The sequence below is a fragment of the Stegostoma tigrinum genome, chromosome 37 (assembly GCF_030684315.1).
Source record: "Stegostoma tigrinum isolate sSteTig4 chromosome 37, sSteTig4.hap1, whole genome shotgun sequence".
Lineage (NCBI taxonomy): Eukaryota > Metazoa > Chordata > Chondrichthyes > Orectolobiformes > Stegostomatidae > Stegostoma > Stegostoma tigrinum.
Genome location: NC_081390.1, coordinates 21,705,765 through 21,723,847, shown reverse-complemented (window position 1 = coordinate 21,723,847; position 18,083 = coordinate 21,705,765). Strand labels below are relative to the sequence as shown.

General features: G+C 41.1%; 1 protein-coding gene across 8 annotated transcripts in view; it reads right to left on the bottom strand.

Moving 5' to 3' along the window:
* LOC125467495 (prolyl 4-hydroxylase subunit alpha-1-like) overlaps positions 1-18,083 on the bottom strand; it is a 78,065-nt gene that overhangs the window by 52,688 nt on the left and 7,294 nt on the right. The window contains exons 1-2 of one of the 8 annotated variants that reach the window (XM_059640404.1): positions 10,304-10,365; positions 2,474-2,627 (exon numbers count right to left, since the gene is read on the bottom strand). The exons of 4 other annotated variants lie outside the window; for them this stretch is intronic. The gene's annotated coding sequence lies outside the window, so the exon portion shown is untranslated. Of the gene's footprint in view, positions 1-2,473; positions 2,628-10,021; positions 10,178-10,303; positions 10,412-18,083 lie in introns of those variants that run through there. 3 more of the 8 variants (XM_059640403.1, XM_048563426.2, XM_048563427.2) reach the window with 3 other exon arrangements.

Below are 18,083 nucleotides of genomic sequence, written 5' to 3'. Positions count from 1 at the left end.
ACAAAGACCTGCCTTTGATGGAGGGGTGTTTTTTTTAAATTATTCACTATTTAAATGGCTGGTCCGGTTACTAATAGTATTGTCCAGAATATTGATAGTTGGGGATTCAGTGACGGTAATACCATTTAATGTCAAGGGGCAATTGCGAAGATTCTCTATTGCTAGATAGAGATGGGCATTGCTGGGCACTTGTGTGATGAGAACGTTACTTAATAAACTGGCAACAAGATTCATTCAAGTGGAAATTAATTTAATTCAATCTGGGAGATGCAAATATTTCTGAGAAGAAACAACCAGAATTCTCTTTCACCAGGAAATTTCAGAATAGCCACGGCAAATCAAACAGTCTGGTCTCCCTGCAATAGGGAAGATATTGTTAAACTTGAAAGGGTTCAGAAAAGATTTATAACTACTTTGCCAGGATTGGAGGATCTAAGCCAAAGGGAGAGGCTGAAACAACTGAGGTTTTTCACCATGGAGTGCTGGTCGCTGAGGGGTGACCTTATAGGGGTTTACAAATTCATGAGGGGTGTAGATAGGGCAAATAGCCAAGGTCTTTTGCGCAGGGTGGAGATGACCAAAACTGGAGGGCATAGGTTTAATGTGAGAGGCGAAAAGATATAAAAGGGAGCCCTATAAAAAGTCAAAGATCCTCAGACAGCACCTTCCAAACCCACAAACACTTCCATTTAGAAGAACAAAGGCAACAAATACATGGGAACACGACCACCTACAAGTTCCAATCCAAGCCACTCACCATCCTGACTTAGAAATATATCACTGTTCTTTCACTGTTGCTGGGTCAAAATCCAGGATTGCATTGTGGGTCAACCCACAGTAGGTAGACAGCAGTGGTTCATGATGGCAGGTCACTAACACTTTCTCAAGGACAGCTAGGGATGGGCAATGAAAAAGCAATGAAACAATGCCCTCGCCCACAAATGAATTTTAAGAAGCACATAATAGTGGAAGGGTATTTCTAAATTATCTCTTTAATAAGTGACCTAGAAGCAAGACACTTTATATTACAATGCATAATGCAGCAACCTTACTGCAAAGGATATTTTACATTGATTTTTGAATGTAAACGTCTATTGTAAAGAATGGGGCTAGTGAAAATGTTGCAGAATGCCATCAGCACCCTATGTACATCTGATCTGACAGTAAGCTCCTAACAGCAAAGAGATCAAAAGAAGGTTAAACTTCTGTCAAATAAATCAAAGCTACACAAATAACTGTCAACTGTGCAGAGCAACAGTTGTGAAATAAATTCTGATATCACAATAAAGCAGAGTCATGTTGGCCTGCAGGTTACATTGTACGATATTTATTCATTCCACCCTTATGGTGACAGCAAGACCACTCTGCATCAGTGTTACTTCATTCAGTCACACCTGAAGAATTTTTTTAAAACCAATTACCAATGTTTGAGTCCAGACAGCAAAATCTAATTCTTTGATTTTTTTTTAAAGCATTTTCCCATTAATTCTCATATTTACTCTTTGCCCTTAATCTTTTATTTTAAGAGGGTGCACCATTTCATTTCCTTTAGTATTGAGACTGTTTTCTGTAGAATTCTGGAAAATAATAATCAGTTATTGCCTAGCTTTCCTTGGATTCTCTACTTTGCCATCTCTTTAACATCTCTTTAACAGGATAGGATTCTTGGCAGCGTGGAGGAACAGAGGGATCTTGGTGTGCAGATACATAGATCCCTTAAAATGGCCACCCAAGTGGACAGGGTTGTTAAGAAAGCATATGGTGTTTTGGCTTTCATTAACAGGGGGATTGAGTTTAAGAGTCGTGAGATCTTGTTGCAGCTTTATAAAACTTTGGTTAGACCACACTTGGAATACTGCGTCCAGTTCTGGGCGCCCTATTATAGGAAAGATGTGGATGCTTTGGAGAGGGTTCAGAGGAGGTTTACCAGGATGCTGCCTGGACTGGAGGGCTTATCTTATGAAGAGAGGTTGACTGAGCTCGGTCTCTTTTCATTGGAGAAAAGGAGGAGGAGAGCGGACCTAATTGAGGTATACAAGATAATGAGAGGCATAGATAGAGTTGATAGCCAGAGACTATTTCCCAGGGCAGAAATGGCTAGCACGAGGGGTCATAGTTTTAAGCTGGTTGGAGGAAAGTATAGAGGGGATGTCAGAGGCAGGTTCTTTACGCAGAGAGTTGTGAGAGCATGGAATGCGTCGCCAGCAGCAGTTGTGGAAGCAAGGTCATTGGGGTCATTTAAGAGACTGCTGGACATGTATATGGTCACAGAAATTTGAGGGTGCATACATGAGGATCAATGGTCGGCACAACATTGTGGGCTGAAGGGCCTGTTCTGTGCTGTACTGTTCTATGTTCTATGTTCTATGTTCTAACTTTGGTTCAGAGATGAGAAAAAAATGTGATTCAAATCTGGCAGATTATTCTGAAGTGCTGTGACTGCTGGACAATGATAGATAAAGCAGTTACCTACCAATTACCTTGAGGTGACTGACCAGTTAAGTATTTTCTCAGTGTGGTGTTGATAAACAGAAATGTTCCCTCTTTGAGTAGTGCCACTGGATCACTGACAGACAGGTCTTTGGTTTCATCTCTGACCTGAAGAAGAGTACCGTGGCACAGTACATCTGTTGGTTAAAAAGTGGAGAGTGCTCAGCTCATGCTTTTGAGAAGGGTACTGAGCAAATCAAGAGTAAAATCAACTAAGTTAAACTTAGTTTGGAGGAGCACTGCATAACAGAAAACAAGCTTCACTATGAGTTTGAGAGGATGTAGGCCAGTACTGGATGGGAATGTGAGCAGAGGGACTAGACCCCAACGGAAACTAGCCCTGATATTCTCTTGAATCTGCTGGAGCTCTGACCCAATGTGAGAAATGCACAAACATGACGGGACTAGAGGAAATCTGTTAATGGGATTATGGATCTACATTTTAAAGACATTAAGAGGTGAGAGGATAATGCAGAAAATTGGCTTTGGGATAGAAGATAAATCATCTTATTGAAAGTTAGTGTAGGATTGATGGACCAAATAGCCCACTCCTTTTCCCATTATTTGGTTAAGTGAAGAAACAAGCATAGAAGGTGAATCAGCTGGAGCGTGAATATCAGCATTGACCACTTAAACTAAATATCCGCCTTTTCTGTAATTTTATGGCATAAAGGTCTCCATTATCAAATCTGTTCCCTACTGCATACCTGTGCAATACCAACACTAACTGTAGCTAGGCAGAAGACAGGAAATCTGCTAATGTGTCCATAATGATAAAGTTGTTCAAGAGGATAGGTACAGCAAAGCAATTCCTCTGTTGAACAACACTATGATCTCAAAGTTACAGCTCAGCCATTCAGCAGTGAAATCAGGATGCAACTTTATACACAATGGCATGAAAACATGCAGTACTCTCTCCCCTTCTAAGGGCAATGGATGACAAACAAAGCAAAATTTTCAAAAGAGATTGTCATGACATCAGCAATCGGAATTAAAGGTCAGTCGATGGAATTGAAGTACAGACCAGCAATGATTTAACTGAACTAGACTGCCTTCAAAGACTTAGGTGATGTACTCCTGTCCATAAAAGCCCCACAAACATAAAAGCCCTCATAAACCCTGGTAGAGTAGCCTAAGGGCAGCAAGTAAAATATACCTCCTGTATCAGAAATCATAACGTTACAGGGAAAATTTCTACTTTCTAGACTTCAAAGTACATCCAATCTCCAGTGATACAAATCCTCTGGCCTTCAAATTCCAATTTTTGAGATTCGAACCACAATCAAGGCTATGACTCCCGTAAGCAATAGTAAGAACTGCTGATGCGGGAGTCAGAGATAACAGTGTGAAGCTGGAGGAACACAGCAAGCCAGGCAGCATCAGAGGAGTAGGAAAGTTGATGCGTCGGGTTGGGACTTCTGCAATCGCGTATTACAATTAAGCAGAGTCATGGATGTGAGTTTGCTCACTGAGCTGGAAGGTTAGTTTTCAGACGATTCGTCACCATTCTAGGTAACATCATCAGTGAGCCTCCGATGAAGCGCTGGTGTTATGTCCCGCTTTCTATTTATCTGGTTAGGTTTCCTTGCATTGCTGATGTCATTTCCTGTTCTTTTTCTCAGGGGATGGTAGATTGGCTCCAAATCAATGCGTTTGTTGATGGAGTTCCGGTTGGAATGCCATGCCTCTAGGAATTCTCGTGCGTGTCTCTGTTTGGCTTGTCCTAGGATGGATGTGTTGTCCCAATCAAAGTGGTGTCCTTCCTCATCTGTATGTAAGGATACTAGTGATAGTGGGTCATGTCCTTTTGTGGCTAGATGATGTTCATGTATCCTGGTGGCTAGCTTTCTGCCAGTTTGTCCAACGTAGTGTTTGTCATAGTTTTTATACCTTGCAAAAACTGTGACAAACACTACACTGGACAAGCAGGCAGAAAGCTAGCCACCAGGATACATGAACATCAACTAGCCACAAAACGACATGACCCACTATCACTAGTATCCTTACATACAGATGAGGAAGGACACCACTTTGATTGGGACAACACATCCATCCTAGGACAAGCCAAACAGAGACACGCACGAGAATTCCTAGAGGCTTGGCATTCCAACCGGAACTCCGTCAACAAACACATTGATTTGGAGCCAATCTACCATCCTCTGAGAAAAATAACAGGAAATGACATCACCAACCCAAGGAAACCTAAACAGATAAATAGAAAGCGGGACATAACATCAGCGCTTCATCGGAGGCTCACTGATGATGTTACCTAGAATGGTGAGGAAACGTCTGAAAACTAACCTTCCAGCTCAGCGAGCAAACTTACATCCAGAACCTCAACCTGAGCTACAAATCTTCTCAAAACCTGCAAGCAGAGTCATGTTGGCCTGCAGGTCACATTGTATGATATTTATACATTCCATAAATGTAGTTTCTGACAAAGCATCCCGACCCAAAACATCAACTTTCCTGCTCCTCTGATGCTGCCTGGCCTGCTGTGTTCCTCTAGCTCCACACTGTGTTATCTCTGACTCCAGTAAGTCACTGAAGGAATGCTGCAGAGGTGCTGCCTTTCAAGTCAAATACTGAACCCAATGTCCCATTTGTTTCTCTAATGTTGGCATGAAGATTGCATGGCACTATTTCAGCAAGAGTGGGGCCAACATAAATCCCATGATCAAAATCAGAAAAACTAATTACCTGGTCTTTGTCATCTTGTTGGTGGGAACTTGTTAGATGTAAATTGGCTGCCAAAATTCCTGCATTACAACAGCGATGAAGCTCTTAAAGTATTTCATTGTTAGAAATGTGAGGTTACGAAAAGCACGAATGAACTGCAAGTTTGTTTATTTAAAAACTTATATTATAAATAATAATATTATAAATATTAAGAAGTTGGAAAAGGATGTCCAAAATAAAGCACTGTTAACTATGCTTCATCTTTGTATCTCCATCCAGGAAACCTAATTTAGTCCTAATTATGCAGATTTAACCCAAACATGGCAGTTCAGGTCTAATACTAGGAGTAAGCCTTGCATTTTCAACTTGTAAATATTTTTCATCCACATCCGTTAAACAATTTGTCATTAAACCTTTTACCAGCAAGGACCAAAATTTCAATTTTGCTGTTCTCTGCAGGAGCCTGGCTCCAGTTTGGATAACTCCTAGACTCCAGAAATTGACCAGATACCAGAAAAATAGTTTGGCATCTAAAATCAAAATGAAATTTTAATCCAGCGTTTACTTTACATTTTTGAGACTCCTGTACCTCTCATTAATATCTGAAAGCCTTATTTGTCAAGCTCATCAACATTAACAGAACGAGCAGAATAAATTGGACAATTACTATTTTGCTTTCCCCCTGCATTACCCAAGATGGCTTTTCTGACTGAGAGTTTTTACATTCAATCTGTCCATGCCAAAATGACTAAACAACTATGGACAGCAATACAATGCAATGCAACGTGCTAAAACTAATTTAAAAAGGGACTATGTCTAATGAGACAGATGGAATCACAACATAATGTTTAACTAAAGAAATCCACTGTTGGGCTAATTTTATAGCAGGAATGCAAAAAATGTGTGCTTTTTAAATAAAAAGCTTTGGGCTTAAACAGCTAAGAATTAGGAATTCTAAGAACTCAGAATTAAGAATTAAAATTCAGTAGATGCTGGGGAAACTCAGCAGTTCTGGAAATATCTGTGGAGAGATAAAAACAGAATTAATATTTTGAGTCCAACACAACTCTTCTTCAGATCTGTGACTCTTCATTTAATGTCAAATGTGACATATTCTAAAAGTGAAATATCATTCTGCTTCATATCCCAAAAAATTAGACTTCCTATCCATGTACACTACAGATTTTTAAAAGTCAAAATGCTTGTACACTTACCCTTTCTCTTTTGTCCTCCATCCCATTAATTTTCAACTTTCTCTGTTTTAGCACTGAACCTGTAAGCCCCTATGAAAATTTGCCTGTATGCTGAATGCTTGAGTAGGCCTATAGAAAACTACAGTTCCTCTTTTCAAACATTTCATGACTATATCAAACCTTTCCCAAAAAGGGACTTGTGTAAAATTACTCCTATATGATAAACAGATGCTCTGAGTCAAAACTAAAGGAGCTGTAATTACATTGATTCAAGAGAACATATGTATTTATCTGCTGTATAAAATCAATACTTTGAATAAAACAGGATAATTCAGGTTAATTATAAAGTTCCTATTTATAACATATGTTCAGGGCAGCATTGCTTCTACCTTTCTGAATTTATGTTTTATGCTTCTGTCGCTACATTATGTAGTTTGACTTCACCACCTAGCAGTGTGACCAGACCACCTGCTCAAATGACTTTGTACCATCAACTGGGAACTGACATGAGTTTACTCTACCTATCATTTCCTTCTAGAAGCATTTTTGCTCAAATTGATCGTGCAGAATGTCCCTTGTCTTCACTATGTGACTATGCACTCCAAATGGAATTCAATTTTTGCAAAGATCTTCAGATGTCTAACTGGCGTAATAATGTGGTGCAATAATGTGGTGCATACGTCCAAGTGTTCAGTGTAACATGCACTAAAATTCCAATTGTAAAGCACAGGCAAGTTAACCAATGCTTGATACTTCCAGTTAGAGCAATCAAGTGTTCAAAGCAGAATTTTTACACTGCTTTCTGGTCTCTTCACCAAGAAGCATTTGTAGCTTAATTAAACAAATTTGCATTTAAATACCCTCTTTCATGACCCCAGGGCATCCCTAAATCCCATGCAGCCAATGAAGTACTTTGTGAGTACAGTCATTTTGGGTTGATGGACTGTTTCCACATCAGTCCCAGCCTGAAACTCAGTACCATAACTAGCCCAAAGCTAACTTGTTCTCTGATACGCTCCTTTCTACACTGACACATCCTAGGTCTAAACACATTCTTTCAAAAAAAAGTTAAAATGAAAGATTTCTGTCCCTACACTTTTAATCATCATTTAAGTCTCTTATTACATCCTTGCAAGAGCAACTCCAGCTGGGTTAAATTGCATTCGTATGAACTGCTCACATAAAAAGTTAAAATTCTACCTTTAAAATAACCAATTAAGTAATAATTAATACAGTCTGGGCTAAGGGCCTCTTGCCAAACAGGTTATGAATGAACTCAAGCAACTCTGATACATGATCCTTTGGTTAGCCGTGGGTCTTGCTTGTTTCCTATCTTTCTCTAGGCAGATCCAGCTCTTCAAACAGCATTGTGGCCAACTATACAAGCTGAGTTACACAACTGGAAATATTAACATATTAACAAATTCAGTTTGAAAGAACTGCATTTGTATAATGCCTCATCACATTGCTGAGAAACATTCATAGAATGTTTTTGTTACACTTAATTTATCTGAAGTACAGTCACGCATGAGTAGATACTGGATTTTGGACATCTCCAAATTTTGGATCTGGTGGTTTAGGCTGCGGGTAATTCAGATGAAGCTGGGTTGGGTGGGATCAAGTGTCACTTGAACAGTAGGCTTGGGCAGTGCATGAGTTATAACAAGATGTAGAGCCGGATGAACACAGCAGGCCAAGCAGCATCAGAGGAGCAGGAAAGCTGATGTTTCAGCTCTGGACCCTTCTTCAGAAAATCAACTGGAAGCTAGTCTGCAGTCACACATTTCACCAATGCAAGGCCTAGCCAATTTGTCCAGTTAAAAAGTTTTACTCAAATAAAATTGATGTGAAAAGTGTCAGATTTTTTGGACAGAATCTTCAGGGCAGAGCATTGCCAAGAGAGAAAAAACATCCTTCAATCTTTCATAACGTCACAATATAATCTCCACTATTGACTTGATCAAGGTTAGGGTCTTGATTTCAAAAGCTCATGGAAGGGTAGCACATCCAATGTCACAGCACTTCTTTCAGAGCTTTGCTAAAATGTTAGGGTTTGACCTCATAACCACGCAACAGAGCACAAGAATTCTCTCAACAGTGAAGGTGAATCGTCCGCTTCATCAAAAGATTAATTTAGAAGCTATAACACTAAACATCCTTACTGTGGACAAAGATTTATATCTAATTTAATCCTCTTTTTGACATGTTGAAAATTCAGGCACATTATTAATATTTAAAACAGGACAGTGTCTGAGAGAAAAAAATCCAAACAGCTCTGGGAATGTTCAATGTACTATGGTATAAACTCCATGAGATTGCCAGCTTGAAAGGTAAAAGAATGTGAAAGGTAGAGGAAGGGAAAAAGACACAACAAAATAAATTTTGCAGTGAATAAGTCAGGAATTAGTGAAAAGAAACCGTGGAATTATTTTGTGTCATCTACCTAGTCAGGAAAGAAAGTAATCATCAATGCTGCTACATAGCTGGACACTTGGCACATTTCACGTAATTGCAGTTCAGTTTGTAGGTTTCCTAGACCAGTGTGCCAGTTCCCTAAGTTGCTAGAATTGACTCCCTTATTCCAACAGCAAATGTGTTGACCCTTGAAACATGAATCTGTGCTGTGTCTGGATAGCTTTCTTACGCTCAAAATGCACCCACAAAGCATTTACAAGTTAGCAGAGAGGGTGGACACTCTGCATCATTCTGTTATTTTTTCCAATAATCTGGCAGTTTTTGGTTTGCCTGTCTAAAAAGCTAACTTGTTTTCCAAAACAAAATGAGCAACTCTTCAGAATCAAGTTGGCAATTCAAATTGAAGAATGACAATTTAAATGCTTAAAATAGTATAATTTCACCACACACTATTACTTCAGTTACTTCAGAGACACAAGATCACTTTTAAGTGCACAATGAACACCTTTCTTAAATATTTGGGGATGAGAAATATGGGGATACGACAAATACCAAACTATCCTACATCAGTCTAGACAAGATGGGGGAAGGGGATGTTGGGGCGCAAATTTAGATCCAGCTCTTGATTAAATTAGGTTTTGTTGTCTAAGAAGCTAAATTAAGAACAGAGGCGGGGGGGGGGACCAACGATGCAACGTGGCTTGTCTCCATCTGGAGAAAGTAGCACTTGCACCAGTTCTCAAAAATCTGACGATGACAAAAGGAAGCTTTTCCCAGTGCAGCAGATGTGGAAAGTGCAACCAGACGGTAAAGGGAAACGTGCAGTTTCTAACATCGCCCTGGGTCAGAAGGCGTGAACAGCACTTAGGGTGGGGGGAAGAGACGGAAAGAGGCTGCCACGTACTCTCGTTCCCTACCACCCCCCCCACAACTCCATGCATTCATTACCACAATCCAGAATAGATACTTAGAAAAACTCTTCCAAAGCAAAAACAGTAGGTCACCGTTACACAGCATGCCACAATTAGCGTAACTTTGCAACATAAAATGTTAAAGTTACATTTAATTCATATCTAAAGGCAACAGCAAAACATAAATCTGTCAAGCGGTTGAATACTTTTCTCCTTTCGTAAGGAAATGCTGGAAATATTTACAAAATAGCTCTACACCCCCCCCCCACCCAAGTTTTAAAACAAAATCTGAAAAATAATCAGAAAAAGCAAACTTTTTTTTCTTGAAGTTACCGTTGTCTTTTTTTGTTTGATATTTGGGACTATCTTGTGACGACACGCGACGTTCGGGACTGGGAGTTGAAGTGCAACTCCCGGGTCTGTCCTCAAACTAGACCAGAACTTTTACTCCTTGTGAAAGCGAAATCACTGACGTCGCTCCGGGAGAGGCCAAACTCAAAGACGCTGAAAGGCAAACCTCAGTTACAGCCCGAAGTCAAGGATTACTAAATGAGAAGCAGACAGGGAGGAGGAAAGAGAGGGACAGGGCTGCAGAGAAAATGTTGGGAAATTTACCTGTTTAAGCAGCAGATGCTGTGAAGAGGGTGCTGTGGGGAATAAGACGCCAGCTAGCTGAACACTCACTCAATAACAGCTCAAACTGAACCTCCGCATGAGATTGTGGGAGGGAGCTCCGCACTCTGTCCAAATAATTAACCCATTCCCACACTTCCCAATTTCCTAGACAAAGAAAAAGAGAAACAGCCTTTCATCGGGTTTGGGTGATGTGTCGCTCACAAGAATAAAAGCAGAAAATGTTCAGCAGGTCTGGCAACATCTATATGGACAGGAGCAACAGGGTCAAGGATTCAGGGCCAATTCTTGGTCAGACCTCTGGATTTCAGCTTTCCAGGTGGCTCAGGCTGAGCAACTGGAACTGCACAATCTTCCCTTGGCTCTGATCGTTTTCAAATCAAGCTCATTGCAAGTTAGAAGAATGAGGGAAGGCCTTATTGAAACAGATTCTTAGGTGGAGTTTAGCATGGTGAGGGTTTGTTTCCCCCAAAGCCCTGAGATGTGGAGGAATTTCTTCTCTCAGAGGGTAATGAATTAATGGAATTCCTTGCCCCAGAGAACTGTAGAGGCTGGGTTATTAAGTATACTCAAGTCTAAGAAGACAGATTTCTGATCAGCTAAGGGAATTGAGGGTGGGGAAAAAAGGCAGAAAAGTGGAGCTGAGGATTACTAGATCAGCTACGATCTCATTGAATGGCAGAGCAGACTCAACAGGCTGAATGGCCCATTTCTACTCTTACATCTTATGACCCAGTACTTGCTGACAGAAATGTCAGCCAACTAGTGTGTGTTACAGAGAGGGCTCCATGCTGAATCAGAGGGCAGAACATTAAACAGGAAGGGGGTTAGGCCATGAACCATATTTTAGCTGTCCTGTTAATGGGTGGTCCAATAATCAAGTGTTCATTGGTTGATTAACTTTGTTGGTTAGCTTATTTAAGAAGTAAAATGCTTTAGAAGTTACACAACATACTTATAAAGGAAGGGTTGGGCCGACTAAGCTTCAATCTTCTGTAGCTTAGATGAGTATGAGGTGACTTGATGCAAACATATAAGATCCTGAGAGGTCTTGACAGGTTGGATGTTAAAAAGATGTTTCCTCTTGTGGAAGAATTTGGAATTGTTGTAAGATAAGGGGCTGCCCATTTAAGTTAGAGGTAAGGAATTTTTTTCACAGATGGCAGCAAGTCATTGCAACTCTCTTCCTCAAAAGGCTATGAAATGTTGAGAGGCATTGATCAGAATGTCCTTTATTGAAGACAGTCATCGCCTTACGAGGTGTGAATGTTACCAGTCACATGCCAGCCCAAGCATGGATATTGTCCAGGTCTTGTTGCATTTGGAAATTGATCTCTTCAGTACCTGAGGAGTCACAAATGGTGTTCAGCATTGTGCTATCATCAGCAACCTTATAGTGGACCTTATAGTGGAGGGAAGCTCATTGATGAAGCAGTTTAAGATGACAGTGTCTGTGGCACAATCCTGAGGAATTCCTGAAGAGATGTCCTGGAGCTGAAATGACTGACTTCCAAGCAGTCACAAGCATATTCCTTTATATGAAGTAAATGTCTAACCAACAAAGAGTTTTCCTCGATTCCCATTCACTCTAGTTAATCTAGGGCTTCTAAATACTACACTTGGTCAAATGCAGTGTTGATGTCAAAGGTGATCACTCTGTGATAAATGGAAAATACAATCAAAGAAAATTTTACAATTGTTTGGCTTTTTGACAATTTCAGCAGCTTACTAATTGGGTTTTTCTGAAAGTCTTGCTGGAATTCCTTTGGATATACCTTTCTGTGCTATCACAGAATGACTGGACAATGCTGGATTTCCAACTCAACAGCATCACGTATATTTTCATAAATAGAGTCGATTGAAATTGTGACCCACAAATCACAAACTGGGATGCCCATATGTGAATCCTCTGTTTTCAGAGTTATTTTGACACGTCAATGGGGTCTCAGGATTGGAAATAACAATTTGATACAGTCAGGCAAGTCAGTTATATTTCATGGCTGAATTATCGCATGCTTGGAATGCTCAGCTCAGGCTGTGGCGCGCTTGTCCCTGAGCTATACAACAGCTGGAGAATCCAGAGATTTTCTTTGAATGCATGCAAATGAGAAGAAAGTTTATTTTTAAAATGGCCTACCAAGGGATAGGTAGAAATACATTATAAGAATAAAAAAAGTAGCATTACTAATTAAATATTCAACCTTTAAAAATTAATCTGAACATAAATTCTAGTATTTTTAACCCAGGAATCTGCAGCACATGTAAATGTCAGTACTGTGTTGTAATGAAAAAGTTAAGTCAACATGCAGTACAAGGAACAGAAGGCATATTCCAGAATACTTCAGGAAACCAGAAACTGAGCAGACGAAGTTTGCTTAATAAGGTCTGGTAAAAATTTTGAAGAAGTATTCTAAGAAAACAGGATGACCATGAATGTTAGCCCAATATTCTTTTAAAACAAAATGAAGCACAAACTGAAGAATTCTAGCCTAACACCAACAGTCAGGAAAATGCTCACATGCATTTAATGGAATGTTCACAAATTAAATCTGAGGAAGGTTAGCAGTCAATGCTGACTTAGAAACAAGAAACCATCTGTTATACAATTGTTACTTCTTTCCAAAGATAATTTAAATTAATAAATCTGGTAAATTTAAGATTTCCAGAAGGTGTTTTGAGATGCTTGAAATGGTGTTCTAAAGCTATCAGAGCTACCAGCAATCAACCAAAGATTAGCTTATGTTGTGGAAAATTAGCTACACAACAGAAGGTACAAGGCAATAAATGGAAAACAAAACTCTGTTTGAGGACTGGACCAGTTGCAGAGGGTACTGTGCAACTCACAGGGCACTGTTCTGGGCACTTGTCTATTCACATCTATACTAATTAATATATTAAAAACAAATGTACATAACACACAGCCATATTCCAGATGTTCTCCATTATGGACATAAAACTATTAAAATATTGGATGATTCTCACCCAAAACCTAAAATTGTGAAGCACATTTCCGAATGACAATTTCACTAAGCCAACCACCACATAAGCTGAGATAATAAAATGTGAGGCTGGATGAACACAGCAGGCCAAGCAGCATCTCAGGAGCACAAAAGCTGACGTTTCGGGCCTAGACCCTTCATCAGAGAGGGGGATGGGGGGAGGGAACTGGAATAAATAGGGAGAGAGGGGGAGGCGGACCGAAGATGGAGAGCAAAGAAGATAGGTGGAGAGGGTGTAGGTGGGGAGGTAGGGAGGGGATAGGTCAGTCCAGGGAAGACGGACAGGTCAAGGAGGTGGGATGAGGTTAGTAGGTAGCTGGGGGTGCGGCTGGGGGTGGGAGGAAGGGATGGGTGAGAGGAAGAACCAGTTAGGGAGGCAGAGACAGGTTGGACTGGTTTTGGGATGCAGTGGGTGGGGGGGAAGAGCTGGGCTGGTTGTGTGGTGCAGTGGGGGGAGGGGATGAACTGGGCTGGTTTAGGGATGCTGTAGGGGAAGGGGAGATTTTGAAACTGGTGAAGTCCACATTGATACCATATGGCTGCAGGGTTCCCAGGCGGAATATGAGTTGCTGTTCCTGCAACCTTCGGGTGGCATCATTGTGGCAGTGCAGGAGGCCCATGATGGACATGTCATCAAGAGAATGTGAGGGGGAGTGGAAATGGTTTGCGACTGGGAGGTGCAGTTGTTTGTTGCGAACTGAGCGGAGGTGTTCTGCAAAGCGGTCCCCAAGCCTCCGCTTGGTTTCCCCAATGTAGAGAAAGCCGCACCGGGTACAGTGGATGCAGTATACCACATTGGCAGATGTGCAGGTGAACCTCTGCTTAATGTGGAATGTCATCTTGGGGCCTGGGATGGGGGTGAGGGAGGAGGTGTGGGGCAAGTGTAGCATTTCCTGCGGTTGCAGGGGAAGGTGCCGGGTGTGGTGGGGTTGGAGGGCAGTGTGGAGCGAACAAGGGAGTCACGGAGAGAGTGGTCTCTCCGGAAAGCAGACAGGGGTGGGGATGGAAAAATGTCTTGGGTGGTGGGGTCGGATTGTAAATGGCGGAAGTGTCGGAGGATAATGCGTTGTATCCGGAGGTTGGTAGGGTGGTGTGTGAGAACGAGGGGGATCCTCTTGGGGCGGTTGTGGCGGGGGCGGGGTGTGAGGGATGTGTCGCGGGAAATGCGGGAGACGCGGTCAAGGGCGTTCTCAATCACCGTGGGGGGGAAGTTGCGGTCCTTAAAGAACTTGGACATCTGGGATGTGCGGGAGTGGAATGTCTTATCGTGGGAGCAGATGCGGCGGAGGCGGAGGAATTGGGAATAGGGGATGGAGTTTTTGCAGGAGGGTGGGTGGGAGGAGGTGTATTCTAGGTAGCTGTGGGAGTCGGTGGGCTTGAAATGGACATCAGTTACAAGCTGGTTGCCTGAGATGGAGACTGAGAGGTCCAGGAAGGTGAGGGATGTGCTGGAGATGGCCCAGGTGAACTGAAGGTTGGGGTGGAAGGTGTTGGTGAAGTGGATGAACTGTTCGAGCTCCTCTGGGGAGCAAGAGGCGGCGCCGATACAGTCATCAATGTACCGGAGGAAGAGGTGGGGTTTGGGGCCTGTGTAGGTGCGGAAGATGGACTGTTCCACGTAACCTACAAAGAGGCAGGCATAGCTGGGGCCCATGCGGGTGCCCATGGCCACCCCCTTAGTCTGTAGGAAGTGGGAGGCCTGTATCAGCAACTACTAACAATTCCATTCAATTCGTAAACAGTGTATCACTTACAGGTGATCAATACCAAAAATGATCTGGTAGTTGGGAAAGCAAGAGAAGGATAGAACCTTCATGGAAGATTGCAAGGTTATATGTCTAAGTAGTCAAGTATTCAAGAGACTGACACAGGCCAAAGACTAATCAAACCTTCTTCCTGTGTAATGATTGGTAGATTTGATGCAACATAGCACTTTAACCTTGAATTCCTATTAGTAAATCAGCTGTAGTTAAACATTCTGTATTCTGGAGTATGCATTAGACATGGAAGTTTGCAACTATGAGTCTTGTATGGTTTAAAAATTAATTCACTGCTCATAGGAGTTTCTGACAAAGCCAGTATTTATGGTCCATTCCAAATTGTCCTTGAGATGGTGGAGGTGATACAGATCAATGGTAAGTGAGCTGGGCCAAGCATTTTAGGGAAGGGGCATGTTGACCTCAAATTAAAATGGTCATAAAGTTAAAATTAAAGCACAGCATAACCTGCAGTGCCTATTAAGTACGTGCAGCTTCCAGTTAATTAGTCACAATCACGTACTTGTACTCATTTATCTGGCCGTGCACCAGAGATCAAAACCAAGAATATGTAACAACTTGTACTTACATAGCAACTTTAAGATAGTAAAACCTTTCAAACCATTTCACGTGAATGTAATTAGACACAAACTGACATCCAGCCATAAGAGACGTCAGGGCATATGACCAAATCTCGGGTCAACGAGATAGGTTTTATGTTGTGCTTTTACAAAAGAACTGGTGAGCTTAAGGTAGGAATTTTCTGAGTTTAGGCCCTGGACAGCAAGCAAAAGAAGGTACAGCTGTCTCAGAATTGTATCAATGCACAGCTCTCAGTATTTTGTGGGTCAAAAGGAGGTAACTGAGGTAGGAGATAATGCAGTTTGGAAGGACTTAAATTAAGAAAAATAAATATTGGCTGGGTAGACTCCCTTCCCCTCTTCCAACAATGCCACATCCACTGGAGAGGCGAACAGGGCCACGTCTCAAATGTCCTCCTGGATTATGCGGTCAAGTCTTTGGATTGTTTTAAACTTAAAGGCCTGTGTCTCAGAGAAAAGGGAGCTTATTATGAGCTCCCATAGTGTTTCATGTTAATGAACAGGTACAGTCTTCACAAATGAGGGAATGAAAAATTAGCATCCATGATCTTATTGAATAATGAAGTAGGCTCAGGGGTCAAATGGCCGACTTCTGCTCTTAATTTGTATGTTCATTGACTTAAGTAACAGACGTATAAAAGTTGACTTCTACTTGAGATCAAAAATCCATTCATTTTTCACACACCTCGTGCATTAGTATCTCTCCCAGACGTTAAGACAAAAAGAACAAACTTTTGGTGACCTACCCACTGCTGACATCACATTGCATACAGTTTAAGAGTGAGAAACGTGGGCTGGAAATAGTTGCACTAAACTTAAATAAGAGTAATTACAAAGAAATGATGGCAAAATTGCTGGTGGGACTGGAATGGAATACATCAAAAAAGACAATTGACGAACAATGGCAGATGCTTATGAATATAGCTCCTGACTCACCAATTAAAATTTATCCCAGTGAGGGGAAGCACTCTAGGAATGGATAAAGCAACCATGGCTAACTAAGGAAGTTAATGATAGCACTGTATCACATTATGTATAACAAAGGTAAAGATTAGTGTTAAGCCAAATGTCATAAGTTTGTATAATATGGAACAGATCCTTTGGTCCAGCTCGACCATGCTGACCAGATATTTTAAAATGATCTAGTCCCATTCTCCAGCATATCCCTCTAAATCCTACTTACTCTTGTACCCATCCCGATGCCTTTTAAATGTTATAATTGTACCTGCCTCCAACACTTCCTCCTCTGGAAGCTTGTTTCATATATGCATCACCCTCTGCATCAAAAAGTTGCTGCTTAGGTTCCTTATAAATTTTCCCCCTCTTGTCTTAAACCTATACCCTCTAATTTTTGGACTCTCCTACCCTGGGGAAAAAAAACCTTATCTATTCAGCCTATCCATACCCCTCATGATCTTATAAACCTCTATAAAGTCACCCCTCAGCCTTTGACATTCCAAGGTAAAAAGCCCCCGCTTATTCAGCTTCTCCCTGTAGCTCAAACTGTCCAACCTTGGCAACATTCTCGTAAATCTGTTCTGAGCCCATTCAAGTTTAACATTTTTCCTATAGCAGGGAGACCAGAATTGAACACAGTATTCCAAAAGTGGATTGGAAGAGTTTTAAAAACCAACAAAAGATTACCAACAAGCAAAAGGGATCAAACAAACTTTGATAAACTGACAAATAATATGAAATAAGATAGAGCTTTCTTCAACATATAAAAAGGAAGAGCGAGGCGAAAGTGATCACAGGCTCCTTTAGAGACTGAGACTGGGGAAATAATACCGGAGGAATTGAATAAATATTTTGCATTAATCTTCATAGAAGACATTCCAAAACACTAAATAATCAGGGGGCAAAGACGGGAAGGTAACAAATACAATAACTATCATTGCAGCAACAAGTATTAGGGTAACAAATGAGACGAAAGGCCGGTAAAGGTCCCTGTTTGTGATGGGGTGCATCCCGACATACTAAAGAAAGAGTACTGCACTGGTAGCAGTTTTCCAAGGATCCCCAGATTCTGGAAAATTCCCAAAGAATTGAAAAACTGCCAGTGTAACACCCTTATTCAAAAAGGAAGACAAAACAAACAGATTACTACAGGCCAGTTAGCTGAAAATTTGTAATTGGGAAAATTCTAATGTTGTTCAAGTCTATTCTCAACGACATAATAGCAGTGCATTTAGAAATGCATAACATCAAGCAGAGTCCACATGGCTTTCAGGGAGGAAAATTTATACCTGACAAATTTATTAGAATTATTTGAGAAGGTAGGTGAGAGAGACCAGTAGATATACTTGGATTTCCGAATATTATTCAATAAGGTACCACACAGAAGGCGGCTTAATTAAGAGCACATGGTGTCAGAGGTAATATATTAACATGGATATAAAATTGG